The sequence below is a fragment of the Zonotrichia albicollis genome, chromosome 2 (genome assembly GCF_047830755.1).
Source record: "Zonotrichia albicollis isolate bZonAlb1 chromosome 2, bZonAlb1.hap1, whole genome shotgun sequence".
Taxonomy (NCBI): domain Eukaryota; kingdom Metazoa; phylum Chordata; class Aves; order Passeriformes; family Passerellidae; genus Zonotrichia; species Zonotrichia albicollis.
In genome coordinates, this window is record NC_133820.1 from 44623285 (window position 1) to 44645720 (window position 22436).

Consider the following 22436-nt stretch of genomic DNA (forward strand, 5'->3'; position numbering starts at 1 on the left):
GCTGAGCGGGGCTTACTCAGAGTCAAGGATTTTTCTGCTCCTCATCCCAACCCACCAATAAGGAGCCTGGGGATGCACAAGGATTGGGAGGGGACATAGTCAGGACAGCTGACCCCAGCTGTCCCAAGGGGCGTCCCAGACCTTATGGTGCTGTGCTTAGAAAGAAACCTGGGAGCAAAAGAAAGGAGGGATGTTTAGAATGATGGCACTTGTCTTTACAAGTCACCACTAAACACGATAGACCCCTGCTCTCCTGCAGGTGGCTGGACATGTGCCAACCATGGGAAGTGGTGAATTAATTCCTTGACTTGCTTTGCTTGTGTACAAAACCTTTTCTTTACATATTAAACTATCTTTATCTCAACCCCATGAGTTTTCTCACTCTAATCCCTCAGATTCTCTTCCCCATCCCACTGTGAGGGAGTGAGTGAATAGCTAGGAGGGGTGTTAGATGCTGTCTGGAGTCAACATACAACAGCTTGATAGATAAAATTACTTCTCCTATTTAAGTGGGTTCGACAGACCTACCACATATAGCAGAACATTTCTTACCTTAACCCTTACAGCCACTATAGTACAAATCTGGAGCTAATCAAAGGACTCCCTTTAACCAAACATAAATACCAGGTGCACTAAATGGTCTTCTACCTCTATGAGGCAGGACCACTTTGCAAAGAAATTCTGTTTCTCACAAATCTGTCTGTAAACAAGGGACAGAGACTTCAGTGAACAGTGACTTGATGGTCAGTGACTTGATAACATGAGCTTGATGAAACTCTCTTTTCAATCATCTTGGAGAAATGAAAAGGGCAACTATAATCTGAAGCCTGTTTCTCATTTACTGTAGCAGACTCATAAATAACTGTGGGAGACACTATATTGCATTGTTTAACATGGATGAGTCTATGGATCAAAACCAAATTTCCAGGATATAGGGATTCACCACTCGATAAAACCGCTGATGGTGAACATATCATTCCAGTGATGCCAGTGGAGTCATACCAGCCTATAATTACAGTAATGGGAATGAAAACCCATCCCAGGGGTAAAGATAAATAGACATATAGCATTAAATAAAAATAGACAGTCAGAATAACTACCTCAGCCTTGAGTAATATGTTGTGTAGCAAACTTCACTATTATTTTTACTCATGGGTTATTTTACACATGTAGGATAGGCTGAATTTCATGTGGAAAATCAATTCTTGGGACAACAGAAAATGACAAAGATAAAAGAAATGACAAATATGGCTAAAGGTAGAAACAAATCACAGAGAAACAATTGCTTTTCAGATTAACCACCCCTTTCTAAACTGCCAGTGGGCATCCATTGTAAAAAATAGGGTGTTTCTAAAATCAGTATATTAGGCATTTCAGGTCCCAATTTGGGAAATTGCTTTAGAAAAGGAGGAAATTTTTGTATCATTCTTCATTAATTCTCCACTTCCTTAAGTGCTTTGGGAATTATCTGTTAAAACAGGAATGCAGTGAAGAAAAACTAAAAGAATGTGAGGAAGTACATAAAGTTGGTCCCATGTCAGCAAAGCCTGAACTGTGATAAGCAAGACTTCATGCAAGGAGTAGGTATTTTATGATGTCACAATTTTTGGTTTAATAATCAGTTGTCAGGGGGTTTAAGCTGCAATAAAAGCTATTGCTTGCCAAACAAAATACTAATTTAGAAAAAAGGAATAAGGCCATGAGCACTATTGCATTTACAAGCTACCATTACCTGTAGTAATGCTCATGAACCTATGATCTGATAAATTTTGTAGAGTCCAAAAAGTTTTCTTGCCAAAGCCAAATAATGTGGTCTCATAATGCTGAGTTTGCTTCTGCCATCCCCATTCTCCAAAAGCCCATCCATTCCTATAAAGCAGAAATCCCAGTCCCACTCCCTCCCCTCTGCTGACAGCAGACAAGATATTGCTGGTCTCTGCTCTAATTGGGATGACTGAAATGAGAACATCTGGAAATACAAAGTGGACAGGAACATTTCTTTCTTTATAGTCCAGTCTTTTGGAATCTGCTCTTCTTGTTTGACCTTGAACTATGAAAAGCCATGGGCCAAAATCACCAAGGGACAAATGGATGCCACAATCCACAAACTGTCTTCTCATTTAGCTTGCTCTTTATTAAATTTTATGTATAAAAAGGGGTATTACTCCATGTAGTCCAGAACTTTCTGAAGTGACTTCATCCAAATATTCTCTTGTAGGATTTATCTTACACTGGTGTAAATGGCTGCAAAATCCAATGCCAATTAAGAAGAAGGAGGGCAAAAAGATGTTCAGAGGTCTGGAACACCTCTGCTATGAAGACAGGCTGAGAGAGTTGGGATTGCTCAGCCTGGAGAAGAAAAGGCTCCAGGGAGACCTTAGAACACTTTCCAGTACCCAGAGGGGCTACAAGAGAGCTGGAGAAGGATTTTTGACAAGGATGGGGAATGATAGGACAAGTGGGAATGGCTTCAGGCTAAAAAGTGAGTAGGTTTAGTTTAGCTTTTAGGAAGGAATTCTTCAGTGTGAGGGTGATGAGGCACTGGCACAGTTTATCCAGAGAGGTTGGACATGCCCCATCTCTGGAAGTGTTCAAGGCTAGGTTGGATGGGGCTCTGAGCATCCTGGGAGAGTGGAAGGTATCCCTGCCCATGGAAGGCAGAATGGAACTAGATGGTCTAGTTTGGTCTAGTTTTGGTTTGGAACTTCCAAACCAAACCATTCCATGATTTTCTCCATCCAGTGGTCACATTAATCAGGTTTACAGGTGTTTGAAAATATCCAAGTGAAACTTGGAACAAATTACTTTGGTTTTAAGTTGTCTTATTGTGGTTGCAGTTTGAGGGAATGTATAAATGAGCAACTCAGCAGTTGCTGCAAGACACAGCAGTTTTGAGCCAGCAGCCTCCTCTGCCTCCAGACTTGTTCACATGCTTGTTCACAGCCATTCCCAGTGCATATATCTCAACTTCCATGCAGGCACAGAGTTACTCTAAGAGGTGGATACATAGGCAATATAGAACAAGAGTGAGAGCAGATCAGAGTTCCAGCTTCCATTTCAGTAACACCAAAGAAAGGAGAGAACAGAGTTTTCCTTTTTCCTTACTTTTTTCTTTGCTTGCTAATAAGATTAATGAATTTCTTGTTGTGTTCTTCTTAAAAGAAAACAGAACTCTGTGTGATGGGAAAGCAGTATTGCAGGCTGGGCCAAACCAGAAAACTAAGAGGGAATTTAAGACTGCAAAAAACCAAATGTGATGCATAATGGGACCCATCTGCTTGTACTGAGATCTCTCTGGATGAGCAAGAGATAACAAATTTCAGATTAAATAAATACTATATATTCATATCCATGCTTTCTCCACTTCAAACTGCTCAAAATCAGAAAAGAACCGTTTTCTCTTTCCAGAGTCGACCATTTTTAGAGATTTATTTCACTTCTGTATCTATTCATAAATTCCAGTTCAATCTTGACCCAGTAGAAGACACTTGAATTTCTGCTGCTTCATATTCTTCATCTCTTGTCACATATGGGGTATACAGGGATATAAACTGCTATCAAATTATAAGTGATTTGCATTCATTTTGTATATATGCAGATTAGTGCAAAACATGAAGAATGGCAATCAATCCAGATGATTAAAAGAAAACTTTCTTACATGTTCAGTTTTCTTTTATTCAGATTTAGGACAAGTGAGTACCTCTGAGCAAGCTCTTGACAAGCAAAAAAAAAAAAAAAACCAACAAAAAATCCCTGAATAGTTCTGAAAATCAAAGCTCTGCTCAGGAAGTGTAGTTGTCACTATTTCCAAACATGTACAGGGCAAAGATCACTACTATCCACATGGGAGATAGCAAGAATGAGGTCCTGAATATCAAAATAGATATATATTGTGTATTCAAATGTTATACAGGTAAGAGAGACCACTAGGAAGATTCTTCATGCAACACAGTGTAGAGTGTAGGTAATTCAAGCTTGAGCGAAAGAGTTTACTAAAAGGTACAAAGCCCCAAAACATATTCCTCACCTATATAATCATTACATTCCTCCCCAGGTTGTTCTCTTCATAATAAATAATATGCATTTTGCTTCAGGTCTCTTTGTCTAGAGTTAATTTCCTGGCATTTTTTACTGATGCCTCTTTGCTACATCTGTCCAGCAGAGGCCCCTGCCAGTGAATTTCTGTTGCCTCTGCAAGTAGCCAAAATAATCCCATCACTGCTTAACTTGCACTTTGAGGAGATAAACAACTAGTGTTTTCCTTGTTGTTCACAGTGTGATCTCTTACCAAGCCTTTAATTATTCTCATATCTCTTCTGTAGTTTATCAATATCCTTGTCTTTTCCACGGGTACCCAACCAAAGAAGTATTTCAACAGAAGCTAACCCACGCCACATAGTGAGATGGTTTCACTATGCCTACATGAGGCTTCTGTGCTTGAGTAAGGTTTCACATTAAACTGAAAGCTCCTCTTTTACCTATTTATTCATAATGCCAGAGAAGTGTTTTGCAGTTTTGGAGTGCCTGAATAGAGTATCCCCAATGAAAAGATTGCCTTGCTTTTACTTCTCTTTGAAGAGTTTATATTTCATTACATTAGAGATGAGATCACTTGCCTGTACACAGCTCACCAAAACATGTAGGTGTCTGTCAGTATCTCCTATTCTTCCATTACTGACTCCCCCTGATGCCTCAAAGCATCAACCCAACTTTTTAGATTGCCTGCAAACTATTGGCACTGGCCATGTTTTTTATCCCAAGTTACTGATAAACATGGGCAGCAACATAAATCTAGGAAATGGAGTCTATAATATTTTTAGAAGTGAATTGGAAAGACACATAAGAAAGTAAAAATATCAATAATAACTTACGGAGAGAGACACACGGTAAGTGAACAATTCCCTTTATGAGTAAAACTTCAGACAGAAATAGCTCTACTTACACAGACAGGGATTAGTTAATCTGTGTTGCTGTATCCAATATACTTTATGAAGGATAAAAACCATTTTGAATTAATGTGTTGGGGTTATTAAGAGTCAGCTGACACCTGCAGATAACTACAGGCAAGTAACAGGAATACTTAAACCATTATACACTTACTCATCTCACAGAGGGGTCTTTAACCTCCTGGCTTTATTCTTACATAGTTTGATTACTAAAGCAGCTCTTCTATCATCATAAGTCCTTGGCAATACTAGATCCCCTCATGATTCCAAAAGCTAAAACCTTTACAGTAAAACACTTTTCTGGAATTTTTTTCTTTTTTGAACTATACTCAGTATGGTCCTGCAATATAAAATTTTTCCATGCCTCTGTCTTTATCTCTTTCAGTCACTGTTTCTCAAGTTGGAAGCAATATGCCTAATAATCATATGGAACTTTTCCAAAAAGTAGTTGGAGTGCGAAGAATACATACCAAGGACATCTGTGTCATTCTCATACCTTCTTACCTCAGTGTTAGCTGTCCTATCAGTCATAAAGAATTTCTAATTAGGACCGTCAAGATACAGAGCCAATAACAAGAAATAACAGGGAGTTACTGGCATGCCAGTTTTACTTCAGAAAGACTTAGAAAAACACAGAATTTCAGATGAATTTTCTTACAATCTATGACTGCCTAATTTTTCCAGTAAAAAACCCCTACAACATGTGGTCTCATATGCCTGTCCTATATTAAAGTCAAGAATATAAACTGACCTGACTTGCTGGTAAGAACCTAATTAGCATGGCTACAGGGTGAGCAGTCCCTCTAACATAATAATTTATTAGCTAGAATTCCCTGGGCCTTGGCCAATGCAGATTCCTGCCAAGGAGATCTGAAGAAGAAAGGGATCTAACCCACAGGATTTTCTGACTCTAAGCACAATGGATTTTGGCAAGGAACCTTTCCTCACCAGGTTCACTGTAAGTTAATAGGAGAGGAGAAAAAGGATTTGATACCAGTTGGGCCATGGTGGCTACTTTAATTTCTATTAGTAAGCTGCTCTTTGGAGACCACAGGGTAAATCGCTGTCCAAAGCTCCTGCACTATTCCTTTATCAAAGAGAAAAGCAGTGTCAGCTTTGGACAGGCTCACTAAATAGTTGCTTTAACTGGACAGATACTGGGAAAAATGTTGACATCTTTGCCTCAGAGTTTTGTTATCTGTCTTCATCATATCTCTCACTGCAGCTTTTAAGAGAAGATGGAGGTTTCTTGGGTTAATCTTCCTAAAATATAATTTCCTACTTTTTTCTCTCCTCTGGATGGCCCCCCAAAATGATGTCTAAACTAACATAATTGTTATGAAGGTTTGAAAAGATTTAGGCTTCATCATCTTGCTTTGGATCCTCCTTTCCTGGTGTCTCTGTATTAGTTGGAAGATATGATCTTTTCTTATATATTAATCTGACTCATCCTGTATGGGCCTTTCGTAAGTTTTCTGATTTGTGTGGCTTTAGTACATCTGTTGTTCCTACCAATCACAAGTCAGTTAAAGAAATCTTTAAGACTTAAGGAGGCTTTCTCCACCTCCCAGTCACATACTTCTCCCAACACCTCATTCAGTGAGGCAGAAAGCAGCCTGGACATAAGTGGTACTTGACCGAACAGTTGAGATAGCTGTATGTTTTGATTTTGTTCTTTACATGGTTCTTTTGTAAAACTAATGAAGAAAAATTAAGCGAACAAAGGAACTTGCTTTCATCCAGGAATGCAGATCTTTTCTCTGTTTGCATGCCAACTAGTTTGCTTCCCTTGGCATTTTCTGTCTCCACCTCAGTTTTCAGGGTAGAAAACACTGAGTCATTGCTGATAAAGCAAGCAGGAAAGTTAACTATATTGTTACCACCTATCAGCTTCCTATATGAGGGGTCTGTATCTAAACTGATTCAACAGGGCTGTCACCCAACACTTCACTAATGTTGCATCTGAGATAGTTTTGACACCTTATTCCTCTTTCAAAACTATGCTTGGGATGAGAAAGTAGAAAATTTGATCACCAAGGGCAGTAACTTGGAGTGATTTTGTACCCAGGTCTGCTTTGCTTTGCTTCCCCCTTCCTAGCTTATTGTTTTTCCCCCCTTTCCTAGAAGACAGAATCATAGAATCATAGAACGGTTTGGATTTACAGGGACCTTTAATTCTCATTTAGACCAACTCACCTGCAATGAGAAGGGACATCTTCAACTACAGCAGGGTGTTCAGAGCTTCAGCCAGCCGGACCTTGAACATTTTCAGGGATGGGGCATCTACAACTTCTCTGGGCAGCCTGTGCCAGTGTTTCACCACCTTCATTTTAAAAACATTACTTCCTTACATCTTATCTAAATCTAATCTCTTTTAGTTTAAAAACATTACCCCTTGTTCTATTGTTAGAGGCCCAATTAAAAAGTCTGTCCTCATTTTTCTTACAAGCTCCTTTTACATATTGAAAGGTTGCTATAAAGTCTCCCCTAAGCCTTGTCTTCTACAGGCTGAACAACACCATTTCTCTCAGCCTGTCTTCAAAGAAGAGGTGCTCCATCCCTGAGCATTTCTGCAGATCTCCTCTGGACCTGCTCCAACAAGTCCATGTCTTTCCTGTGCTGATGAATGCAGAGCTCCAGATGGGGTAAGGACAAGACACTGTCCAGCCAAAGTGTGTGCTCTGAAATTATAAATCTCTGATGAATATGGCATCTGCAGAAAGGACATATATAAAAATACTTTTTGCAAGAGTGACACAGGATTCAGCTCTTTTTATATAATTTAGAATTCAGCTAATTTCTAGGTATTTTGGGACAATGTTGGTCTGGGAGAGCACCTGTTCTGAAAAAAGCCTGTTACAGACAGTGCTGGATCCTGTGAGCTCCTGACAGCTAAAAGGATAATCTTTTCAAAGTGGAAGTAACAATTCTGTCTCACACAGAACACTGGACTTTAATTCAAAAGATCTGATAAATTTAGAAAGGATTTTGTTCACGTGTTTGAAGTAACTGACATTTTTACAATCTGGCCTGGAATCATCTTTAGGATAACATTGAAGGGATCAAAGTAAACATGTGTGGGAACCTAATAAAACCAAATGTCCCAAATGACAGGTCAACTAACTTTCTATTTCACAGTGTGACTATAAATCTGATTCCCATTCAATAATTTTGTGCAAAGAATGATGGACTGAATTTCTGTAGCCTAAAAATGAATGGTGCCAGGACACTGCAGTGATATATTAAGGGAAGGGAGAATGGGACAGAGCTTCCAGGACTTCAAAATTATGTGGCAAAGAGGAAATAACTAGGAAGTTATTAGAAGACTTTTTCTATGGACAGATTAATTGAGACAAAAACACAAGTGAGTTCTCCTGGCTCACAAAAGAGAGCTGCAAACAGATCAGAAGTCCTCATGTCTCCTCCTTTCAACTACTTTCTATGGTCAAGGTGTCTTTTCAATAACTAGTCAGTGTAACTAGATCAGAATGTCTGGATATGTTTTATATTTATGTTTCAAGTTTAAAGTTGACCCAGGAACTGGAAAAGGTGTCCTGGGGAATATGCCCTTTAATTAATGTCTCTGTAACAACCAAGAAAAGGGAATCATCCATCTTGCCCTGTGGGATATGATCTGCAAGACTAGGGGTTGTTCAGCTCCTGCCCAAGCTGTCTGGCACATATGCTGTAAAAACAAGTGTCAGCTAATGGAGCATGCCCTCATGCTCAAGGAGAGAGGAAAACGCATTGTGCTGCATGTCCCAGTGGAATTGGGCTCTGGACAGTCAGAGACCCATAGACATGGATGGCTGTGCTCAAAGTGTCCACCAGGTGTTAACATTCAATATCAGTCTGTCATTTCCCTTGTTTTCCCTTAAAGCTGATTCATCTGTTTGACAGCTGTCATTCCAGAATGATACTTTCTTGGGTATTCTTACTTAGAGAAAAGGACAATGTCTATCAGCCTTTTGAGTAGGATCGTGGCTGTTGATCACAAATTTGATCACAATCAAATATTTTGTCTATATTACAGACAAAAGAACAATAACCTTGGACAAAATTAATCAGATTGGCAACAGAAATTTTAAAAAGACTGTCTCCAAGGAATTAACCTGAAATCTACACCGTAGACATAGGGTTAAAATCAGAGATGATTGACATTAAACTTCCCTTGTTCGTTGTCCCAGCTGCAAGAGTCTTGCAGTGTTTTACCTAGTGAGACAAGGAATTACTGGAACTGGTCCAATTCGACCATGCAAAACAGCTTAACAAGCAAAAACATAATTTGTGGCAATTTTCCTGACGTTCCAGAATGACCCTCATGGAACCTCAAAGGTGAAATGATCTAATAGAAAAGTGGAATTGTTTTGAAAATGAAACCCCCACATTTCACATTAAGTGCAGCTAGGAAATAGGACCCAAAACACCTTGCCTCCTCCTGCTCTTACAGAAAGTGGTTAATTGCTATATTTGGTGAGAAAATGTATTTAAAAGCATAAAATTGAAGGTTTAATTATATTTGGTATGTGTTACTGGCAGAGCTTCATGAAATGATCAACAATTATCTTTCTCATCCATCAAGTGTTCAGGGATCACACAAGGACAGGGAGTAGGAATATGAAGTAAGCTGTGCCAAAAACATAAAAATGTGTTGTTTCTCTTGTAGCTTTCTTCATTTTTCCCCCCACACTTTCCATGCACATCATTCAAATTAAAGTGGGTTTTTTCAGCATAGTTACTTTCTGACTTATCTGGAAGCAATCAACCCCACAAAACCTTTTGAGCATCAAACTCGCTACAGGACACAGTGGAGTCTCATTTTAAACCAAGAACAAATTAATGCATTCCAATTTAACTTCAGCACTTGATTAACCCAAAATGAATTAAAAAATGCTGTTCATTGACATGCAAACCCATCTTTATTATATTGCTACTCGTAAAACTTCATATGCAACGGCACAACGCTGCCAAAACATTCAGACAACAAAACCAGATTAATTTTGGATATTTACACATGTTTCTGAAAGACTGAGATATTTCATGCCTACAACCACTTTATTAGTGCTAAAATTACAATACAATGCATCCCATCAAAGTAGGTGTGCTATTTATAGCTGCATATTTAACTCTTGGGTTGTCAGGTGCTCTGTATATTGGGATCACGAACATCCTGTTTAGCTAAGAAATTCAGAGCTTAAAACACAGCTGGAGGGGGATGCACAATATTCCATGCTGTGAATGCCACTGAAAAGATGTAACTCACTAACAGTGGCTTTATTAGTACTCACACATTTATCTATTTACTTTGTGATTATTTCTCGTTGAGGTGCTCGGCCTATTTGTGAAGGATGAACAGTAGAAAGCTTGGTGCTGCTAACAGATGTGGATGCACTTACTGGGAAAATCCATTACTTCAGGGAAGGGCTGAGATTTCTGTGGGACTCTACAAAAGGCTGAGCTTTTGACACATATAAAAGTCCCAGAAGAGCAGTTATTTGTTGTTTATTATAAGGGGTTATTTGGAATGGTGGCTTGTGGCCTAGAGTGTTCTAAATTCATCATGTAACACACACAATTTTAGTTACCCACAGGGGATCACAGCATGAACACCAGTATTTCGTGTTCCAACCTGACCACCATAACCAAAGCAAAGCTCTTCCTCTTTTCACCATCCAAAACTGGAATTCAAAGAAGTGGGGCAGCACAATGGAAATGTTCCCTACCACAACACAATGCACAATATGTGCACACACATCAAGCACAGAGAAAGCCAGAACTTGCCAACCACTTGGGAATTTAGTTTTGTCACGCTTTTATTGAAGACCCTTAGCAAGCAGAGGGAGCAGGTAACAGGGCGAAGAAATAAAGAGCTCCTTTAATTTCTGTGCTTGAAATCTGTTTGCCTCCAATTACCATCTGTGAAGGCAATTCACTCAGGTGCTTGCATTTAGCTGGGATGAACAGGTACACAAAGACATGGCAAAACATGTTGCACTCAATGTAGAGGTGACACAGAGCACTTTACCCACCATGTAATGAGGACCTATAGCAGATATTTTGACCTGGGTGTTGTGTGGAGCCAACGTCCACTTGCCATGTCCGATATGTTATTAGTACTGCTTAGGTTTGAGGATCTCAAGTTTATGCCGGTTAGTGCTGGTTAGATAATAATGATGGGAGGCTTTGAAAACAAATCTGTATCTTCTGTTTTTAAGGACAGAATGATCCAGTGGCAATTCCACAAAGTAAAAATTAGGGACTCTGACTGCCCAAAAGAGCTATTTTCAAAGGTCATAGGCATTGTTAATAGAAGCTTGAATAAAGGCAACGAATAAAACCTGTGAAATATCCAATAACTCAGATGAACAAACAAATATCAGGTTGTAGACAACAGAAGCATGAGGCATGATCCCAATATATAGATTTCCTTTCAAAATTGGATGTCTACTTGCAAATATACACTAAAAGCCCACACATTAACTGCAAAGGAAAAAAGATAATAGTTGAATTCATTTAGTTCTTTTGTTCGACTGATGGCATTTCATGGCCATCAGTCTGAAATGTTGAAAGAGGCCCACATTGAAGATAACCCTATAAACGGGGTAACTTGGGATTTAAAAAAAAAAAAAAGGCTTAAAAAAAAGGTAAACTTTCCCCACATATGGTTCTAACAGATGTGGTTTTAAATTACCATTGGGACATAATAATGTTTTTTGAATAGACTGAATGTTAAATAGTTGGCTCCTCCTATGTGACAGACATTAGGGCTCAGTGGTTTAAGCAGAAAACTCCCCATTTGTGTATTTAGCTGGAATGTACTTCATTTTCAGCCCACGCCGGTCAGTATGATTTAATACCTTGGCCTGATGTCCCTCTCACCAGCAAGAGAAAGGATAAATTGGATTAAAGACATGAAACAAAACAAAACCAGGCAACATCACCCCCCCCAAGCAGCCAATGCCAGGCTCCGGCATTGTTCCTTACACAACAACTCCCGCAGCCCTGCAATGGGAGCTCACTGGAGATGACAGCTGAGGAAGAAAAACATTAAATAATTCAAAGCCACTAACATCAAGTCTGATGTAGGTATAAAAATAGTTACAAAACACCACTCTACATGTTTTCATTATAGGAACTTTGACTTACTTGGAAACACCAAGAAAACCTCAAACCTATGCCACTCCCAGCCTCACATGCTCAATTAGTCCAGCAGTGGAAATGACATCCATTTCCAAACCAGCCTTCAATTTTCATGGCCATTTTTTGCTTCTGCACTGGGGGAGCCAGCTCTGTTCCACAGCAGGAGTGAAAAAGCCTGATCCAGAGATCATTAAAACCAACAGGAGCCTTTGAATTAACAGTAATGATTCTTGGATCTGGCCCTGGTTTAAGTTAAAATGTTGTGGTGCTTTGGGGATTGAAACAAGATGCAATGTGATTGGCTTTTGTTATCTTCAAAAAAAAATCTCTGTTGCTGGGAGTGTCCATTTTCAAACACTCAGTCTGCCAAAGCAGTGCACATTTTAAATAAAAGGCCTTAATGAAATTTCTTAATAAGGAAACATGATGGCAAGGTGAGATCCCACATAGTCTGTGTAACATTAACTCCAGGTGTTTTCATTTGAGCAGAGGGAAGGAGAGAGAAACAAACAGGAGTATTGACATGAGGAATATATGCCCCCACACATTAGATTAGGCACCTTTACTGGGGCTGGGTATCCCAATTTTATTGATTTATGTATTTCATGCACAGCAGAGATGTTACAGAATTTTCAGTCTTCCCTGCTCTGAAATGGAGGATGGGAAGAAAGAAAACAAAGGGAAAAAAAAGAATCAGAATCAGTGTTCTCAGTTCACAGAGCACAACAGAGCACCAGCTGCAGGAATCCAGCACTAATGATGAAAGAGTTGCTAGAGGTCCCTCTCTTCCTGGTGTTCCCCCATTTTCTCACCCCCTAAAAGATCCACTTTTATTCCCTAGTATCAGCTTCTGATATACCCTTCTTCTCTGTTACCATCTTCTCAACTAAATGCTTGCTTTGTCTGATACTCTCTGGAGAAGACATCAGCCAAAATAAATAAATACATAAAATTGAAAAAAAATTAATTATGCAGAAGGTATAAAAGAATACAAAGCAAAGTGATGCAGGTGTACGATAAAGTTGCTCTCCAGAGCCTGTGATCAGCAGCGTTCAGCACAGAAAGCCACAAACAGATGACATTTTAAAGCATGTGGGGGACATGCAGGGCTGCAAGCAATGGTTTGTAGCTTCTAAACGAGTCATTTGTGCATCCCTCCAATCCCAAATAAGATTGTGAACAGCAGCAACAATAATAAGCCATAAAAGCTAAGCCCTAAAGAAAGCCCTGTTCAGGTAGACCCAAGTGCTTGCCATGAAACAGGGCTCTAAGTGACAGGCAGGTTGGCTTTTTCTGCTCACACTTTCTTGTGAGATAAAAGCAAAACCAAGAGAGTAGGAAAATTTTCCAAATCCCAGGTGTCTTTGCAGTGCATCATGAACACAAGAGGGATTTTAGGATAGAAAGAAAATGGAGGTACAGGGGAAACATGCCACGCTGTGAGAAGATGATCATTAAGTTGTCCCTTGGTAACAGGATTCTGGTGGTGCAGTGTGGAGGAAGCAAGGGCATAATTTCCTGCTTTTGGGAAGAGCAAACACTGGCTAGAAAGAAGTATGAGAAAAAAAGGCTGTTAGATGCTGACAATGAGAAGAAAAACATTTGAGCAACAGGCAACTTCACAGTCAGATGCCACAAGACAGGCAAGCTGGTTGTTCTTACTTTATATAAACGGTATTTTGTTGGTTATATATTTGCTCAGATTATTCCCAGGACAAGAATAAAAGTCAAAATGAGAGCCTGTTTCATTGCTGGGCTTTCTGATTCTCTCATGAAGCCTCCAACCATTACGCTTCAACCTACTTTCACAGTACTGGGTAACAAGCTGGGTGATAAAAACATCAGATGAAATTCAGCATCAGTAAAAGCCAAATAATGCATAAAGGGAAAAACAGTTCTAACAATGCACACACAATATGGGCTGTAAATTAACTGGTGCCCCACAGAAGGTTGGTTGAGGGATCTCCATGGGATGCCCTCTACAACTACTGGCTCTCTGCTCGTGCCAGTTAAATGCACAGGAAAAATTCTGAGATACATTAGGGAAAAAATAGACAATGAAAAGAGAAAAACCATAGAATCATTTATATTAAAAAAGACCTGTAAGATCATTGAGCCTAGCCATTAACCCAGCACTGCCACCACTATACCATGTCCCTAAGAATCACATCCACACACTTATTGAACATTTTCAGCCATGGTGATTCCATCACAGCCTCATTCCCTCAGCAGCCTGAGTTTCTCTCCCTTTCCAATGCCTGGTCCCTCTTTCAGTGAAAAATTTTTTTCTAATATCCAATCTAAACTTCCTCTGGTGCCACTTGAGGTCATTTGCTCCTGTCCTGTCACTTGTAACTTAGAGAAGAGACTGACCCCCACCAGGCTACACCCTCCTTTCAGGGAGTTGCAGAAAGCTATAAGGTCCCCTCAAGCTTCTTTTTCTCCAGGCTGAATATAATATGGGATGATGTTTTATAAGGTAACATGCATTTCTGTCTTAATGCTGCATACATTTTGGTTCTACCCATGTCTAAAATACAGAGCAGAATTAATAAAGACAGAGGAAAAGGAAAAGGCTGAAAAGATTATCAGGAATATGGAAAGACTTGCAGAATAGATAAAGTAGGGTGGGGATTTTAATCTTGGAATAGAAAAACAAAACCAAAGAGTGGAAGGAATTTATCCTGCTGTATAACCCACGAAGTAGGAGTCATCTAATGAAATTACCAAATTGAGAGATTAAAGCAGGAAAACAGGAAGGCTTATTCACTCATTGCATGACTTTAAATTTTGAAACTTTTTCTTGTGGCAATCACAACTACATGCTGGGTTCAAAAAGAATCCAGCAAATTGTTAGAGGACAGCTGCTTCAAGGCCTACTAAGCAGGATGGCTTGAAAGACTTTCCTGAAGATAGAAGACTGTAATGAAAAAGTGCACTCTGTATTTTAACATGAATAAAATAAGACTTCCTATCAGTACAATCAAACTGCTGTAAATAGTTGTCGAGCTAGGAAAAACTCTCCTTGGTCATGGGACTAGCCAAAACACCCATCACTACCACAAAGCTGTTTGTACCCCCTTCTTTTTCTCTTCTCCTTGGCAAATGCTTCCACCACATTGGCTCAATGTAAGTCACTAAGTCATCAGAAATAAACCAAAACCCCAAGGAAAAGATGGAGCTTGTTTTGTCCTGGGTTGATAAATTAAATGGTAGAATCATAGAATCACAGAATGGATTGGAAGGCACCTTAAAAATCACCTAGTCCCAGCTCTCTCTGCCATGTGCAGCAGCACCTCCCTCCGGACCAGGTTGCTCAGAGCCCCGTCCAGCCTGGGGGCATCCACAGCTTCTCTGGGCAACTTCTGCTACTGCCTCACTATTGTCACAGGAAAGAGCTTTTCCTAACATCTAATCTAAATCTGCCCTCTCTTATCTTAAACTGTTACCCCTTGTCCTACCGCTAGTGCCCTTGTCAAAAAGGCATAAATCATCAGACATGTTCTGAAGGAGTCACAGGACAGAAGCTGTGGAGGGAGGACATTGGGATGGGAGGTGAGTGGGAGAGCAGGACCTCTCTCCTTCCATGCCAGTGGGTCCTGAATTTGGATCTGATGTGAAACTGCAGCCTGAGAGTCACCTGTGATGATGATAAACAGAGAAAAAAGCTGGCCACATCAAAATGCAATTATCTGTTCTTTCAGTTTTCTGGGTTTCCATTTGGTTTTTCCCCCTTGGTTTTTTTTTTTTTCTGAGTTTTTTTTGGCTCTGGTTTGTGATAACAGTTGCTGTTACAATATAATGTTGCTATACTAAATAAGAATTCTTTTGTCAGCAGGACACTGAACCTTCCATGCCAGTGGGATACATGGGAATTTGTGGGTTTGCTCCGTCAGTGCAAGATCTCCTGAGATTTCTTTGGATTTAATTCCATCCTACAAATCCTGCAATGCTGTATCACTTTGATGTGACTTTGTGGGATTCTCATTACTTGTATTCACTTTGGTTTCCAAGAAGCTTGAGATTTCATCATCTGCTAACATATGCTGAAATGCATGTGTCAGATCTATAATAAATTTCCAATATAAAAAAAAATCTATAAAACACACAAGTACGAAATTAGTTTGTAACACAATCTCCAGTTCTCTGTTTATTAGGGAAAGGAAAAGTTGGTAGTGCTGTCAATTATGGGAAAAGTGAAGCAGCTTTAATAATAAAACAGCATTCACAGTTTCTTATAACTATACTAAGCAAATTGTTTGGCCTGAAAATTTCCATGCCAGCTGTCTGCCTCAGGCTGAAGGTTTTTGGAAATTTTCAGTCAAAACAGTTCAGCAGATTCTGAGAACAAGGCTAAGGAAAAATATGTTGTTTTACTAACGTCTAAAAAAAAAAAAAAGGCTTTAGCTTTCTTTCTGAAATCTCCTCTGGGATTTCTAGGACTTTAGAGGAAGGACTTGAAATTTGCCTGGGAGAGAACTGTTTTTCTTCTAATGAGTTTTGTGCCTATCTGTGTGAATTAAGCCAAGTTTAGACATCTCTGATAAAAACACCGTTGCTACATGCTCCTGGGTGCATTTGTACATATTTGCCAGCTTCCATCACTTACATTTCTACCTGTGTATGACAAGACAAGATGTTTTATGCTATGGGAAGTGCCAAGTCTGTATTCAAGTGTCAGAACTGCAATCAGAGATGCTCTCTGGTTCTTGGCATGACCTCAAGCTGGTAGGAACTGAATGAAGTTGGGATGAGAGACTTGGAGAGCAGGGGTTAGAGAGGTGAAAACAGGATTGTAGAAAGGAGCTGGATGAAGCAGGGCATGAGGAGAAGACCAGTCTGAGTAGGATGGGCTGAGAGATCTGTTTAGAGGAGCAGAGTACTCTGTTAAACTAAGCCATTGACACACAGAGAGTGACCAAAATGAGGCAACGTCACAAAGCTACTATCTCTTGGACGACTCCATAAAACCAAAAGAAATCAACAAAAACGAGACTAACAGGCCAATAATATGATTTAAAAGTATATATTGGAGACCCATAATTTAAGTAAAAATCACAATAAAAGTTGCCTTACTCAGGTGTCTGAATAATTAAACAGTAATTATTTACAAGACAGTGTTTTACCCGAGCTGGCCTGGAGATGAAGCAGTGAGAATGGGGAGTAGAAGAGGAGGTTCACAATCCCTGTCTCACCCGCTGCAGAGCTGGGAGGTTGGTACTCACCAAGCAGAGGATTGTAGAATGAGGAGAAATGTGTTTCAGACTGAGGTAGCCAAATGATGCCCCAAGACTGTGGGCAATGCTGGGCAAGGCAATTAACCCAACATTCCATAATTGTGTCAGAGTATGTTGCAGTGTTTGGATGATCATCTTGACAGCTCAGAGGCTGATCTGCTGGAGTGTCAAACATCCACAGCAGCAATTAAAGGCTGTGTGAACTTTGCATTGTTTTAGCACCACCGTAAGGAAACACCGTAAGTAATCCCTGATCACAGCTCTGTCTGCAGGAACACATTGGCCAGCAGGCTCTTGAGATGATTCTCTGCTTTCTAGAACAAAAATCTGTGCCAAAAGGCTGATCACACCTTAAACCCAGCTGCCCAAAGGGTAATTTTCTAGAAATAGAAGCATTTGCTTGTTCCAAACTGACAGGATCTGTGCTGCCCACAGCCCAACCACCTAATGCTGTTTGTATCAACAGGCAGAAAGCAAATTCCAGCATCTCTCATGCTCTGTCAGTTTTTCCAACCACTTCTGGCAGTCACTTCTAAAAGCTTTTTGGCTAACCAAACTCTCCCTTCCTATTCTTCTTTATGTTACAGAGAAAAGGATGAAATGTTTTTCAGCATCCAAAGACACAGAGGCAGTTCAAAAGGAACTAGCAGAATATTGAAAACCTTCCATTATACAATTTGGGAGTTCAGTTCATTTGTAAGACTGACCCATTTAAGTCCAGATGACCCAGTGGAAGAAATTGTTTATGAATTGTAGGCCTCCAGGACTTTGCTCTTATGTGAACAGACAGTGCTTAAAGATGCTGATGCCTAGGAAATGAATCCTGGCTTCTCTTATGCTCCACACAGCATGGTATCATAGGATCATAGAATATCCTGAGTTGGAAGGGATCCATAAGGTTCATTGGGTGCAACTCCTGATATAGAAAACCAAGATTGGTTTTATGAATAGATCCAATATTCCCCAGAAGAAACAGGCCCAGACTGGATTTTTTTAAAGCAATTTTAAGATTTACAGTAGACATTTTGGAGTTTTGGAGGGGGTGACAACCCAGCCTATGAGCCCTTATTGCATACATGATGCAGGGTTAGACTAAAACAGAAAAATAGATTTAATCTTCTGTTTCTAACTTTTTCCTGTATAACTAATCAATCTCCAGAATACTTTGAAGGCTCAGTGTGTGCAAACACCTGTGCAGGCAAGGGATACAGCTTCTACTCTGTGCTTAAGGAGAAAACTGCACTGAATAATCACATAAGACCTAAATCAATGCAGAGTGAGACATCTCCTGCTTTCATGTTTGCTGTTGCTGCTGGGGTAGCACATCTGCCACCAGTGCCTAGCAGTGATTAGGGCAGTGGAGCAGCATTTTGGGCTGCAGTTCTTATCCTAGAGCACAGCAAATGCTACTTCACCAAAATGTGTGGAGATACTGGTGAAATCTCACTGAGCCATCCCCATTTAAATGAACTGATAGATGCACTTCAGTGAGCTCCTCCACCTAAATCGAACATCAGCAACTCCACTCTCTTTTTTTCTTTTTCCCCCCACTTAAAAAAAAAACAGGGAACAAGGATTGTGTCACATCCTAGAAAGCAACTTTAACTTGGAAAAGGAAACTTATCTGTCAGCCCTAATTTGTTTCATAATAGGCTTTCCTTCTTCTTGCTGCCAACACACTGGAAGAACAGAGAAATCTGTGCCTGCTTTCATGGACATCTTCACATTCAAAAGATCACCTCTGCTGATATCCAGCAGCGCAACATTCGATGAAGTTTGAATCCCCCTACAGCACAAACAGCTCCATTCCAAGCAATTTGGTATAAAGGCAAAAGGATTTTTGTGAGTAAGGCTTAAACTTTCCAAAATTTGAACTTTCTGTAAGAAGGGTTTGTCACTGCACACAGACAAGGAAACATGCCCTCCTACTCACATTTCAACTCTGTCTCTACAGATGCTCCAGGGAGAGTAGAACAGCTGGCAAAAAAAAAAAAAAAAGCTACATGTTTCTAACAAAATTATTTATCTATCAAGGGAATCAAGGGTGAAACAGCACAGAAGAATGAAAATTGTACATTTATTCCTGACTACTGTGAGTCCTATAGCCATGCTACAGCACCACTCCTCTTGTTAGGCTGACATAATTAAGATATAAATTTCTCCATGATTCTTTTTCCTTTTAATCTAGAGCAAAGAGGAAATGCACATATATACTTATGCTTTTAAGAAGTGTCACATTATAGGACATTTTTCTCTGAAACATATCAGTCAAGGATCCATGAATACCCAATTCACTGGCAAGTGGTGCAAGTTACTCTGTCAAAGCACCCAGCAATGCCAATTTGTCAGTTCAAAGCAGAAACAGAGTATTTTAGCTTTTAGTTACAATAAGCTACGCTGATGGACCTTGTAACAGGGCAGGTAACAGCCAGTCTTTAAATCTGAATTGACATTGATTTACAGGGTTTCATTTCTTTGAATCAAATCTGAGAGAGAGCGAGTTTCAAGCTACTTCATCTCTCGAAATTACAACTACACATTTTTTAAACACAAGAGTTTGCTTTAAGGAAAGAAAAAATGAAATCTCAACTGTCTACACAGTTAAGATAAAAGGGAAAAGTGATGTTAAAGATATAAAACTAGCAAGGTTTTGTTTATTCATCTTTTTTTAATTCTGCTTTTCCCCTCCATAAATTTTTAAAACCGCCTTGATTTGAAATCCTAATAATAAATATGCCACGCAACATTCCTCCTGTCAAATCTCTCTCTTCATGGTATTACTGCAATATTTGTAACTTTTGATCTGGAAACATCAAGTTACATAAGATCATAGTTCTTCTTCTTGTAAAGATGTGATTCTGTCAGAAAATGAACCATTGAAGCGGGAACTCAACAGAACTGGAAATGACTTTCCCAGGGAAAAGGTAGTTCTGCTTAAGCATCTCAGCTATTTTAAAGTGCAAGAACTCAATGTTTTATTCTCCTGAGCAGAGAAATGGCAAACCACCAGGTTAAAAATAATCACAGTAGGCTCTTAATTGGAATAGTGTACATGTTGTAGACAGAATGAAATAACATTTCGTTATTATGCACTCCAGGAAACCAATAAAATAAAATAAAAAAAAAATTCACTTTGTAAAACAAAAATAACATTTTCCCTTGCCAGCATACTATCTGCTCACCAAAATAAAAGGAAAGCATCTATTTTAAATGAGTCAAGGAAAATAATTAAGCTACATGGACTTAAAATAAGCTACATGGACTTAAAATTGCAGTCTTCTCAGCCCAAATCTCACTCCTTCTCCAGACCCACTGAAATTAGAGAGATGTCTCTCTTTTTCCATCCAAGTAGTAAATTAAATCAGGGGGAGGGGAGACTATTTCCCCCCCCCCAGTGAAAACCAGAAGAGCAGTTTTACCCTTATCTCTCGATGATTTTTCCTCATCCTTTAAAATTAGAGAAGGCAAATTCTCCCCAGAAAAGCCTTTCTAAACCAGGACCCTTTGCTAATAAGAAAAGGAAACTATGAAGTAAACTTCTGCATCTCCTTTTGCCTCTTACCCCTTTCCTTGCCAAAGAACAACCTGAGAACATTTTTCCATATTAATGATCCTCTTTCTTCACCAAAATATCACATTTCTTCTCTGGGTCACACATATAAATAACAGATTAATTGAAAATCTCCCCTTGTGAAGATGTGAACACATTCATGTGTGTATGTATGAGAAAGGAGGGTGAGGCATGGAGGCAGAGTCCCTGTAAAGATATAGTGCATCTCAGAGCAGTGGCCAGTAATTCCCAATCTTGGTGATTCTTTTTTGAGGGAAAAAAGGGGAAAAAAGTGAAACAGGTTGTCTGCAAAGGTAGCTCCCCTCCTCCCCTGCCCCAGTTGTGTGTGCAGACCCCCTTACCGGGATGGTGGGTGCAGAGCAGCGGTCCTGCTCCCAAGGAAAGTGCAACACAGGTTTCATTTTCAGGTGCCTGGGAAATGCCCGGCCACACACCGAGACCTCACTGTCGGTCCCCTCTCTGCCTCCAGACCGGCTGCAAACTAGCACAGAACCTACTTTTCCTTGGCCATGCACTGACCCGGGGATTGCCTTCTCAAGGGATCATGGCAGCAAAGGATACTCCTAGCTACAAACCAGACCACTCCAGCAAGGACTGATCCAGCAGCGTGGCAGAGTCTGGGAGCTGGGGATTTTACAAGGACGGGCAGCTCGCAATGGCCACAAACGAGCAAATTCCTTCAGCCCTGTAACACAGGCAGAGCCGAGTGAGCTGCTCTGAAGTCCTGCCTCGCTGCAAAACTGTGCAAGAGACACATCTTCCTCCCTTTATGCTCCCCCCCACTGCACTACACATATATATATACACACACATACTCCTTGTTTTTTCCACCCTAGCCCATAAAAGTGCTACAGGCAGAGGCACTAGGTGGGAGGCGCCTGGCTCTGAAGAGGCCAATGAAATAAATTAAATACAAATCACTGGCTCAGCCCCAGCCTCCCCCAGCTACCAGGGGAGAGGTTGGGGTTCCTGATCGCCAATCCCCGGCTCCTGCCAGAGCCAGAGTGCGGGTGGCATACGCAGGCTGCTGGCATGCTCTAGGTGAATGTGTGCTAAGCCTTGGTAGTTGCAGGCACATATGGTGCACATGTTGGGAGCAGAGCACTTTCCATAGGAGAGGAGGGGCTACACTACTAGTAGGCAATTTTATTAGGGTCAGCTAAGCCGAAAGAAATGGGATTGGGATAGGCTGGGAGCTGCCAATTTCCCCTACCCAGCTCCGGCGCCCCAGAGCAGAGAGCGGCACGCTAAGAACTTGCCAGACTAAAGCACAAGTTTACCTATAAAAAGCACACAGACAACTTCAAACTTCAAAGATTTGCTCTCATTTTCTCATTTTATGGCCCTCCCTTCACCTGGGACTTTTCTCGGGGGAGAAAAAAAAAAGAAAAAGTTGCGGCTGTAAAGGTGAGGCTTCATTGCAAAAAGTTAAGAAGGAAGATAGGGTTGAGGTGGAGAGACTAATTTTTAGTTTGATTTAGGATTTTGGTGTATTGCCTTCTTTATTTATTATTTTTAAATCATAAGAAATTGAACTTTCCA

General features: G+C 40.1%; 1 protein-coding gene across 20 annotated transcripts in view; it reads right to left on the reverse strand.

Moving 5' to 3' along the window:
* The window catches only part of TENM4 (teneurin transmembrane protein 4), a 1564491-nt gene that overhangs the window by 573230 nt on the left and 968825 nt on the right, over nt 1–22436 (reverse strand). Inside the window, exon 2 of one of the 20 annotated variants that reach the window (XM_026792646.2) lies at nt 19257–19300. The exons of the other annotated variants lie outside the window; for them this stretch is intronic. The gene's annotated coding sequence lies outside the window, so the exon portion shown is untranslated. The remainder of the gene's footprint in view (nt 1–19256; nt 19301–22436) is intronic. 20 annotated transcript variants of the gene reach the window in all.